Raw genomic sequence first — 12,565 nt, 5'->3', positions numbered from 1 at the left:
CTTCATCAGCTGTCTGGAATGGGTGTCAAGTTTGATGAAGAAATACAAGGACTTTGGCTTCTTAATACTCTGCCAGACTCTTGGGAAACTCTTCGAGTTTCTTTGACTAATTCTGCTCCCAGTGATGGTGTAACTATGGAATATGCTAAGAGTAGTGTTTTGAATGAAGAGATGAGAAGAAGATCTCAAGCTTCGTCTTCTTCAGCTTCACACTCCGATGTTTTGGTTACTGAAGACAGGGGCAGAAGCAGTTTCAGAGGTCAAAATGACAGAGGCAAAAGTAGAAGCAAGTCAAGATCCTCCAGGTACAAGAATCTTACATGTGACTATTGTCACTTACAAGGGCACATCAAGAAATAATGCTACAGGTTTAAGAGAGACCAACAAAAGCAAAAGAAAGATAGCGATAATGAAAAACGTGTTGCTATTGTTGCTGAAAATCATCTTCTTGTTGCTTGTGGTAAAAATGATATCAATCTTGTTTGTGATGAGTCTGCCTGGTTTGTGGATTTAGATGCCACTTCTCATGTTACGCCAAAGAAGGAATTATTTTCTTCTTATACTCCAGATAATTTGGGATGTTACGAATGGGCAATGATAGTGAAGTTGAGGTATTTGGCATTGACACAGTTTTCTTGAAAAGTAAGAATGGTTCGAGGTTGGTTCTTAATAATGTCAAGCATGCTTCAGCTGTTTGTCTGAATTTAATTTCTGTAGGAACACTTGATGATGAAGGTTATGATCAAACCGTTGGTGGTGGCCAGTGGAAACTTCTTAGAGGTTCAATGATTGTGGCTCGAGGTAACAAGATATCAGACTTGTAGTTATTTCAGGACTTCATTTGTGGTGACTCAGTAAATTTGGTGGAGAATGATACTTCATCAGAGTTATGGCATAGAAGGTTGAGTCATATGAGCGAGAAGGGGATTGATAATTTGGCTAAGAAGAATTTGTTTTCTGGAATGAAAAAAGCAAAGTTAAAGAGATTGTTCATTGCTTAGTCGGGAAACAGAAAAGAGTTTCTTTTCAGAGTCATTCGCCTTCAAGAAAGCTTGATTTGCTGAAGTTGGTACATTCTGATTTGTGTGGTCCTTTTAAAGTAAGTTCTCGTGGTGGTGCACTTTACTTTGTGACTTTTATTGATGATCATTCTCGCAAACTCTGAGTATTTCCTTTGAAGTCCAAGGATCAAGTACTTGATGTGTTCAAGACTTTTCAGGCCTTGGTTGAAAGATAGACAGGGAAGAAAGTAAAATGCATCCGCTTAGACAATGGTGGTGAATACATTAGTCCTTTTGATAATTATTGCAGACACCAAGATATTCGGCATCAGAAAACTTCTCCAAAGACTCATCAGTTAAATGGTTTAGCAGAGAGGATGAACAGAACTCTAGTTGAGAGGGTTAGATATTTGCTTTCAGATGCTAAGTAGTCAGATTCATTTTGGGCAGAAGCACTTAATACTGCTGCTTATGTTATCAATTTATCTCCTACTGTTGCTTTGGATGGTGATGTCCCTGACAGAGTTTGGTTTGGTAAAGATGTCTCTTATGGTCATCTAAGAGTCTTCGGGTGTAAGGCCTTTGTGCATGTTCCTAAGGATGAGAGGTCAAAGCTGGAAGTTAAAACTAGGCAGTGTATCTTCATTGATTATGGTCAAGACAAATTTGGCTATCGTTTCTTTGATCCCATTGAGAAAAAAGTTATTAGAAGCCGTGATGTTGTGTTGTTTGAAGACCAGACAATTGAAGATTTTGACAAAGCTGAAAAGGTTGATTCTCAGAGCAGTGAGAGCTTAGTTGATGTTGATCCAGTTCCTGTGATTATTGAACCTGAAGAAAATCTTCAAAATAATAAAATTCAAGTTGATAATGAAGATAATGATCATGTTCAGAATGACCAGTATGATGTGCAACCAGCTGCTATTGATGCTCCAGAGAGTTCTCTCAGAAGATCTATTAGACAGAAAGTACCTTCATCTCGTTATTCTCTTAATGAGTTTGTACTCTTGAGTGATGGGGGAGAACCTAAAAGTTTTGATGAAGCCATGGATAGTTAAGAAAAAGAAAGGTCATTTGATGCTATCCAAGATGAGATTAAATCATTGCATGATAATTATAAATTTGATCTGGTTAAGCTTCCTAGAGACAAAATCTTTGAAAAACAGGTGGATTTTCAGGGTGAAACATGAAGATGGTAATCTAGTTCTACGGTACAAGGCTAGATTGGTTGTCAAGGGCTTTAAAGAGAAAAAGGGAGTTGATTTTGATGAAATCTTTTCTCCAGTTGTGAAGATGTCATCCATTCGGGTTGTTCTGGGCTTGGCTACAAGTCTAGATTTAGAGTGTTGCATGATCTCCGGGATGACGGTTTCCTCCACATAGTCGGGAGGGGGAGAATTGTTGGGTTTTTGGGTTTTCCCTTCCTATGTGGAATTGGATTAATAAAACCCAATCCAATTTGGATCAGGCTACTTTTGTCCTAAAATTCTCTATATATAGGATCAACTTAGGTCTTATTTCAATAACACAAGAGTGAATTCATAGTAGCCATATAGAGATAAAAACGTGAGAGAGGAAGCAGATTTTCGTCCAGAAATTTTCTGCTACAGCAGTCCGCTTTAAATTGCATTTCCCAATTCATTAACCGTTGGATTGTGCTGAAATTTGATTTGGGGGTTCTAAACTTTTGGTTATTTGATTTCAACGGTGAAGATCGTAGTTTGTGTTCTGTAGATCCATTTTTCGAGTACGAACCGTAGCTCATTTTTTGGGGTGATTTCTCTCCTTTCTTCACTAGTTTTGGTGCTATCTTTTATGTATTGTTGCTCCGTCTACATTTGTAGAACATTTTTGTAACTCTTGTTGATTATAGTGGATCTTTTTTTGGCCGGATATCCCGTGGATGTTTCCTCTTCACCTTGAAGGGGCTTTACCACGTAAATTTGGTGTCTCTTGCATTGATTTACTTTTTCTTGCTTTGCTATATTGTTGTTGGTATAGTTGTCGTCCGGATTTTCATTTGTGCTAGTGTTTATTGTCTTCTCTTGGTTCAAATAGAGTGGGAATTTTTGACTTGGGTATTTCTTCCGTTGTTACCTCATCGTGCAATTTGATTGTTGCTTGTTTCTTCCCAACACGCTTAAGACTAAGGAGAAAGAGATGTTGATCACAGGATGTGTACAATGTAAAGACATCTTTCACAGGGAAATACCTCTTTCACGTGATTGTTTACAATCGGTAATTTTCTATGCTTTCGGGTTAAACATAAGAATCCAAAAACGTGTATCACTTGCTTAGGTCAAAATATGTTGGAATGACTAGAAGGGAAGTAAGATTTCAGGCATCAGGAAGTTGTCATTATATATACCCTATTTGGTTTGTGATCTCTGATATAAATGAGAAGTACTTTAATAGATCGATAGTTAGCTTGTTGTTGCTACCCTAAGGCTAGAGACCCTACTTTAATTACATTTGGAGTCATTATTAACGAAATGAGGCAAACGTAACTTGCACTTACCACACCCATAAAAATTTACAGTCTCGGTGATGAATCTCCTACAATCATCTTCCTTGACAGCATCTGCAGTCGTTATCAGCACATTTTTTTGCACCTAGTTGCCTAGATTTCTCGCGGATTCCCCACAGTCTATTTTCTCTCCGTGCAACCAAGACAAGATTTGTTCTCTTCTTTGCATATTCATATCCAATTTGCTAACATCACAGATAACAAAATCAAGACTCTACAACATTTTCAATATTGTTGATGCGATTCACAAAAGATTAATGAGACGAAAATTGTAAATAACTAGCTTGCACCTATGATTATCCAAGATAATTTTTATGTATTTATATAAAATTCAATGCTATCTACCAAGGTATCTTCTAGGTGAAAGACCAAGGTACCATAAATATTTGATTTTGTAGGAATAATCTTTCCTTTTGAACAACAAGCGGGGGTTTTAGGAAACGTTGTATTCAAATTACAAATATGTAATGGCAGATTCTTTTCAAAAAATTCTATGTAGTGGGCATAAGTTGATCTTTTGACCACTACTGATAGTAGTAGTAGCTCAATTTGAAAATGAAGATGTCCTTGATCGTGCTAAAGTTTAAGGAGTCTTCTTGAAAAGAACTACTTTTTCAATTCATTGTATGAAGTTGTGCTACTTTAGCAAATCATGATGTCATATATTCCATCAACTTGACCTAAATTTACAACAATATTTCTTCTGAAGATAACACACAGAGTTATAAAATCCAGTTTAGTTTAATTGGTCAAAGAAAAGTTTCTTTTAGAATTGTTTTACAAATTGGAGGCTACTTACATAATGCATTTTAAAATTATACAATAATTTAATGTTGGTCTACACTGTTGCTCTATAGTTAAGCCAAGCCGACAAGGTAGAGGTCATTGGATAAGGCCGTTCAAGAGGGTTTTGATTTAAGCAAAAAAATAAATCTATTTAGTTATTGTAATATTTTGTTTATAGAAAAACCTCCTCAAAAAAATCTCTTTTCTCTCTCCCATGCAAACCCTAACCCTAACCCTAACGTAGTCACATGGTGGCGCCACCCATTGGCCAGCCAAAAGCAGCCTAATGGGAATAGCTCCAAACCAAAGCTGCCCTCCATCTCGCATATAGAAATGGTTGACAGGCATACCTATTCATGATATCGAATAGGAATGATCATTATCAGGGGATACAGATATGCCATGCTAGGATGAGCTAGGCTTTCAACAGCATAAGCCACCTCCCAAGCGGCTTCCCTCCAGTGCCTTTGACTATTGCTACGGTCATCAACCGCAGCATTGAATTGAGACTTTCCACCTACCAGCCTTTGGATATCACATTATCATCACACTTCCCACCTCTACCATTAACGACTTGACGGCTGGCTAGCCTTTGGATATCTCATTATCATCATACTTCCCACCTCTACCATCAACGACACTACCCGCTAACAACCCTACTCATCCATTTCCTCCCACTATCACTACCACTTCATATGTTAATACATTGAAAGATCTAGAAGATGTAGCCATGCATGAATGTTATCCTATGCCTTTGAAGAAGATTGCTTACATAGATGGGATTCCTTACGTAAAATGGACATCAAGTGGAGTTGCAAGAATGGAAGTGATTGAGAATTTACAATATGCAATTGTTGGTAAATTTTCATACGGGTAGCCTGAGTTGGAAGAGTTGAAGACCATCATTCCAACTCAATGTGGTGCTAAAGGAAGGTGTCAGGTTGGTTTTTTCAGAATCAGCCACGTTTTGATTCGATGTACTAGGTTGGAAGATTTCAGTAAGATTTCATCCAAGAGTGCCTTTTGGCTCAAGTTGAATGATGGATTCTCTTATCAAATGAGACCTTTAATATATGATTCAAACTTTAAGATTGATGAGGAAACCATGACTGCTGTGGCATGGATCTCGTTCCTAAATCTTCTACCAACGTTTTTTGTGAAACAGCCATTATTCTCACTAGCTTCTGCTGTTGGAAAGCCATTACAATTGGATCTTGCCATTGTTAAGAAAACTAGACCAAACTGTGCTAAGGTTAAAGTGCAAGTGGATTTATTGGCAAATTTTCCTAAGTTTGTGATGATGGATATAGAAGATGGAGATACTAAGGAGACTCGTAGTGTTAGAGTGAGGATTCAATACGATCATCTTCCTAAGTACTGTACTGAATGTATGTCACAAGGTCACTCTAATGATGAATGTCGAGTACTGCATCCAGAGATTGATAAAACTACTGACCAATGGGATAAAGATGCTGATCAGGTTCAAAGTGATGATAAGGAGAGGATGGAAGAGCCTAGGCAAGAACAAAGGAAGAAGGAGAATAGAAGAGGTTATAGAGGATGGCAAAAACCTATTCAGACATTTCTTCCTAAGGTGTTATCTAGTTGTAAGGTGGTGACTTATCCTGGATCAAAGAATTATGTAGAATCAATTGGAGGGGAAAACAAAGGTGATCATAGTAATCACAATGGTATTGAGGGTGACAAGACAAAGAATCAAGATTTAGTGGTCAGCACAAACAAGTTTGATGTTCTATCAATAATTAATGAGGAGGAGGAATCTAGCAAAGTGAATAATGCAGCAGAAGTGGTTACTTCCAATGTAGAAAATGTTATTCAGGAAAGTGTTGAGGATCAGGTAGTGCAAACTCTTAAGTTGAGCACTAAAGATTGGGTGGAAAATAATTTCAATCATGTGGTAAGCACCTCTGAAAGATCCCCAGCAGACACTGAAAAACAAAAGAAAGGGGGAGAGGCTACTGAAAGTTCTCCATCTGATAAAATTGATGTGTTAGAGGAGGAGGCATTTCAAATTATCTCAGGGATAAGTATTCAAGAAGTTAAATATAATCCTTAACTGGGATGTAAGGATGGTACTGATGAGGGTGAAAATGATATCACAAAGGAGGCAGCTAGAAAGCAGGAAGAGAAATGTATTAATCAACTGCCAATAGCAAAAGAAGAATCATGTGTCATTCTACCAATTTGCCATGAGGATCAGGAGCCTGCATCCTCAGGGCTAGCTCTAGTCCTATATCAAGAGAATGAGACTGAAGATATGATTAAGGATCCAGTGGTAATGGATGAATGTAGTACAGTAGCTCATATTGCAAATGAAGGAAGGGAGATCATCGGACTGGAAAATAGCATGCATGAGGATCATATTGATGACAATGCCAAAGTTTTGAATGAAGAAACAGTAGATGCAAAGAAGGATAGAATTGTTAATACAGAAGATGCAAAAGAGAATTCACAAGGCAATCAAATTAATGAAGCTTATTCTAAAGGTTGTTACCCACCTGTTACAGAAGACAATGTCTTGAAGGTTGATGTTAATATGCTGGTGATGTAGGAGAATAATCAAATGATGTCTGTGCCTAAAAAAGTATCTCCTACTAAAGAATTGCATGCTTTAGTTTCTCATAATCTGATCTGTATGGAGAAAACCAATGAAGAAGATTTGTTGCAGAATCAATCAGGCAAGAATTCAGACCTCAACAAGATAGAAGAAGAGGATTTATTGCAGCACAAGACTGATATTTCTAAAACTGCTGATGTGATTCACAAAGAAGTCAACAATTCTAAGAAGGGAATGAAGACCAGGAATGGTGGAGAAATTGGGTCTGCTAAGATCCAAGGTAAGAAAACTCAAACAGGATCCAAAGGTGATGGAGAGGTGCAACCAACTAGGATTCTTCCAAAGAGAAATGTCACTAACAAATCTAATTTCCAATGATGAAATCCTTCTTTTGGAATATTAGATCAGTTAATACTCAGAAGGCTTTCCATAGAGTTCAAATGCTGCACAAACATCATAAATTTGTACTCATAGCTTTATTGGAGCCTTTTCAACAAGCAAGGCAAATTGACAGATATAAGAGAAGATTGGGTATATAGTTTGCTAATCATAATTGTAATAATAAGATTTGGTATTTTTTTTGTTGAAGGAATTGATGTGGAAGTATTAATGGACACTGAGCAATAGGTGATCATTAATGTCACGACCCAATCGGAGGGCTGCGACGGGCACCCGGTGCTAGCCCACCCGGGCACCCCTTAGTGTACCTTTACACTTACATCTAGGTGAGCCACAAACTAAATCGTACATTTCCATTCATCAATCATACGAGTCCCATTGGACAACAACACTTTTATATCATCATTGGCATCTATGCCCATATCAATATACATAAGCCGACGAGGCTAACAAAATGAAATCCAAAATATAGGCCGATAAGGCCAAACACATCTAACCATATCTACGAGCCTCTAAGGAGAGTATGCCATAACATATAGGTGGCACAGGACCCCGCTATGCCCATAATTATGTACACAAAAGAATAAGTACCCAAAAGCTATAGCTTCGAATGAAATGGAGCTCTGCTATATAGTCCCTGAGAATGTAGGTATGGATCAAGTATGTCTCCCTGGGCACCTGCGGGCATGACGCAGTGTCCACAAACAAAAGGACGTCAGCACGAAGAATGTACTGAGTATGTAAAGCATGATCAACATCAATATAGAAGCATAATAAGCAATATGAGAAATAGCATAGGAGGGGAGATAGCAGTATCAACGTCATAAGCACTTACTTGCTTATCATAGGGACATTCTATTTTTAGCGCGTATTCGTGTACATACATCCATATCCGTATCCGTACTCATTTACATTGCGTCCATAATCATATTCATATAAGTAGTCTTATTCGTATACGTTTCATGTTCGTATTCATACTCATATCTATATCATATACATAATCATATCATATACATAGCATTTGCATAGCATACCCGACCATGAAGAATCGGTGTTTCATACATACTTGGCCAACCAAGGCTCAAGGTTACACATACCTGGCCCTACCAAGGCTTTAGGGTTATATCTACCTGGCCCTACCAAAGCTTCAGGGTTACATTTACCTGGCCCGACCAAGGCTTCAGGGTTATCCGTGCCATCTGCAGAGGTGTGCGCGCGTTACATAAATCATATACATATTCTACCTGGCCTCATAAGCTCGGGATTCCATAATAGTCATACACAGATACACATACATAATAGCTCATAAGCATCTTAGTATTATCATCACTATCATCATCGTCATCGTTATCTTCATCGCCATTACCATTATAGTCGTCATCCATATCATTATCACTATTATCGTCATTCATTACATCTATCTTTATAGGCTTACTCGTCATATGAGGAACTTAGTACAATCGTAATACGTATCAAGAATCATGAGCTTAATAGCTCTGAAGATAGAATCATTTAGAGGACATCATTGACTTATGAGACATTTAGATGATTGGCCAAAGAACCATGCCTTATGAAAGAAGGGTTAGCCTTACATACCTTTCCGTTCAACTATTTACCACTTGCACGATCTCCTTCAACGTTCGCGTTTCTACCTTCATTAAAGTCATACTATCATTAGAAATCGATAGCTAGCATACATGACCAAAACTAGAGAAAATCGGACAGCGTCTCCTTTATTTATACGACATTCCTTCGTAGCGTATATCAACTCCCAAACATCAATAATAACATTCACAATATCATCACAATAGCCTTTATTCACCTACATTATCCTTACTTCTCATTTCGCCCCAATTCATCCATATTAATGGTCATAACACACATTTACATTCATTCATACACAATGTCTATCTCACATTCTTAACATAATTTATAACATATTCATATCACAACACATCAAGAATCATAACTCAATTCAAGCTATTACTCAAAATGATACTATTCCACATCCATGACCTATTTTTCTATATCCTTCTACAATCCAAGTATTTCAACTTTCAAATACCTTAAACAACATGGAAATACCATAAATCTTACCTTAGATGTTGTAGGAACAAGCTTTGGGTGGAAATACTTCACTTGAGCCAAAACCCTAGTTCATCTTCAATGAGGTTTCTTGACTTGGATAATCTTTAATGGGTTTCTTACACTTGATTCACTTAGTTTATATGGTTGATCACTAATACCTTTTGAATTCTTGTGGAATATATGTAGAGAGATGTTCTAGAGAGAAGGGGTGTGACATGGAAATGAAATGAAATAAGACTTGAATCCCTTATTTAATGAACCAATCTGTCCCCGACCAGTCGTTAAATTTCCAGTGAGCAACCTGTCGTTTCTTTTCATTCTACGGTGAGAAGGACGGTCCGTCGAACTGATCGATGGAGCGTCGATAGGCTCCGTCGATTGGTCTTCGCGCTAACTCAATTCTACGGCACAATCGACTAAGCGTCGACCCGTCTGACGGTACAAAGAACGACCGTCGAATCCCCCTTTCTCAGGACTGCAGTGAAGTCTCATTTGACGAACTTTTCTCCCTTGCCTCAACTTCTTTGGAATCTTAATTAGAATCATTAAGCATCCCTTCTTACTTGTAGGGACATCATGTACACCTTAACTTACGTTAGTCCATCCACCGCTCGGCAACCCATAGTTCTGAGGTGTAACATTCCCCCCCCCCCCCCCCCTTTTTGGAACATTCGTCCTCGAATGTTAAATACTCGAGAATTCTACGAAAATTTCGCCAAAGTTTTCCCTGTAATATGACACTACCATCCTGTCACAACAACCCATAATAACAATGCCTCACAGGGCCACAACATAATTGCAATAGCATTTGGCCACACACGACCCAAAAGCATAAAAAGGAAAATATACATACCTTATGATGTTGACGTCTCATCTTGGATTTCTTCTAAGGGCTGAAATAAATGTGGGTACTTGGATCGCATATTTTCTTCCGCTTCCCATGTCATTTCTTCTCGTTTATTGTTTCTCCATAACAACTTAACTGAGGCCACTACTTTGTTTCTAAGCCTCCGTACTTGCCTATCTAGTATGGCAATGGGTACCTCTTCATAAGTCAGCTTTTCCGTCACTTGAACATCATTTACTGGCACGATCCTAGTAGGATCTCTAATACATTTACGAAGCATCGAGACATGGAAAACTGGATGGACTGACTCCAAATCCAGAGGTAGATCTAACTCATAGGCCACTTTGCCTATTTTGCGCACGATCTTATAAGGTCCAATGTACCGGGGACTAAGCTTCCCCTTTTTGCCAAATCTCATTACACCTTCATTGGTGGCACTTTCAAGAATACTCAATCTTTCTCTTGGAGCTCTAAGCCCCTTCGACGATTATCCGCATAGGACTTTTGACGACTTTGGGCTGCTAACAACCGATCTTGTATGAGCTTAACCTTCTCTATGGCTTGCTGGACCAAGTCTGGCCCTATCAATTTAGCCTCTCCTGTTTCAAACCACCCAATTGGGGATCTACACTTTCGCCCATATAAAGCCTCATACGATGTCATTTGAATGCTAGAATGATAACTATTATTGTAAGCAAATTCAATGAGTGGCACAAATCCAACCATCATCGTTGCCACAAATTCAACTCTTTCTGCTTGAAGATATACTGAAGACTCTTATGATCTATATAAATATCCACATGAACGCCATATAAATAATGTCTCCACATCTTTAATGCATGAACCACTGCGGCCAATTCTAGATCATGGGTTGGATAATTCTTCTCATGTTTCCGCAATTGCCTTGAAGCATACGCAATCACCTTACCCTGTTGCATCAACACACAGCCTAGCCCAACGCCTGAAGCATCACAATAAACGACATACCATTCCAATCCCTCTAGAAGTGTCAAGACTGGGGCGGAAGTCAATCTATCTTTCAACTCTTAGAAGCTACGTTCACAAGCATCTGTCCACTGAAACTTTGCTGATTTCTGGGTCAACTTTGTGAGTGGTGCAGAAATGGAAGAAAAACCTTCGACAAATCTCCTGTAATAACCTGCTAAGCCCAGAAAGCTACGAACCTCCGTAGGTTTTGTGGGCCTTGGCCAAGTCTTCACGGCCTCAATCTTTTGATTATCCACTTGAATACCATCGGCTGCAACAATGTGCCCTAGAAATGTCACTCAGTTCAACCAAAACTCACATTTGGAAAACTTTGCAAACAACTCTTGAGTTCGAAGAACTCTAAGGACAGTACGCAAATGATCTTCATGTTTTGCCTCGGATCTAGAATACACCAAGATATCGTCGATAAATACGATCACAAATAAATCCAGGAAGGGCCTGAACACATCGTTCATCAAATCCATAAATACTGTCGGCGCATTAGTTAGCCCAAATGACATTACCCGGAACTCAAAATGACCATATCTTGTTCTGAAGGCTGTCATAGGGGTATCTTTCTCCCTAACTCTCACTTGGTGATACTCGGACCTCAAATCTATCTTTGAAAACCATTTGGCGCCTTGTAATTGATCAAATAATTCATCAATCCTCGGAAGAGGATATTTGTTCTTAATCGTCACATTATTCAATTACCGATAGTCAATGCACATTCTCAAGGAGCCATCTTTCTTTCAGACGAACAATACGAGTGCTCCCCACGGGGATGAACTAGGCCTAATAAAGCCTTTCTCAAGCAAGTCTTTCAGTTGCTCCTTCAACTCTTTCAGTTTACGGGAGCCATTCTATAAGGAGGAATAGATATAGGCTTTGTGTCTGGCAACACATCAATAGCAAGATCAATCTCCCGCTCGGGAGAAAGGCCTGGAAGCTCTTCCGGGAACACATCCGAAAATTCATTCACCACAGGAACCGACTGAAGAGTTGGCAATTCAGCTTCTACATCTTGAACCCGAACTAGATGATAGATACATCCTTTCTTGATCATTTTCCTTGCCTTTAGATAGGAAATAAACCTACCTTTTGGTGAAGCCGCATTCCCTTTCCATTCTACCACTGGTTCTCCCGGAAATTGGAAATGAACCACTTTCATTCTACAATCAACATTGGCATAGCAAGAAGCCAACCAATCCATGCCTATAATTACATCAAAATCCACCATTTTTAGCTCATGCAAGTCAACTATAGTATGGCGGTCACAAATCACAACTATACAGTTTCTATATACCCGGTTAGCTATTACCGATTCACCAACGGGTGTAGACACCTCAAAA

The 12,565-nt window shown here is 38.7% G+C and overlaps 1 pseudogene; it reads right to left on the bottom strand.

Annotated features, from left to right (window-relative positions):
• The window catches only part of LOC132606250 (11-beta-hydroxysteroid dehydrogenase B-like), a 39,138-nt pseudogene that overhangs the window by 3,645 nt on the left and 22,928 nt on the right, over window positions 1–12,565 (bottom strand).

Source organism: Lycium barbarum, chromosome 8 (assembly GCF_019175385.1).
Source record: "Lycium barbarum isolate Lr01 chromosome 8, ASM1917538v2, whole genome shotgun sequence".
Classification (NCBI taxonomy): domain Eukaryota; kingdom Viridiplantae; phylum Streptophyta; class Magnoliopsida; order Solanales; family Solanaceae; genus Lycium; species Lycium barbarum.
Note: the sequence above shows the minus strand (reverse complement) of the source record. Positions and strands in the feature narration are given on the sequence as shown.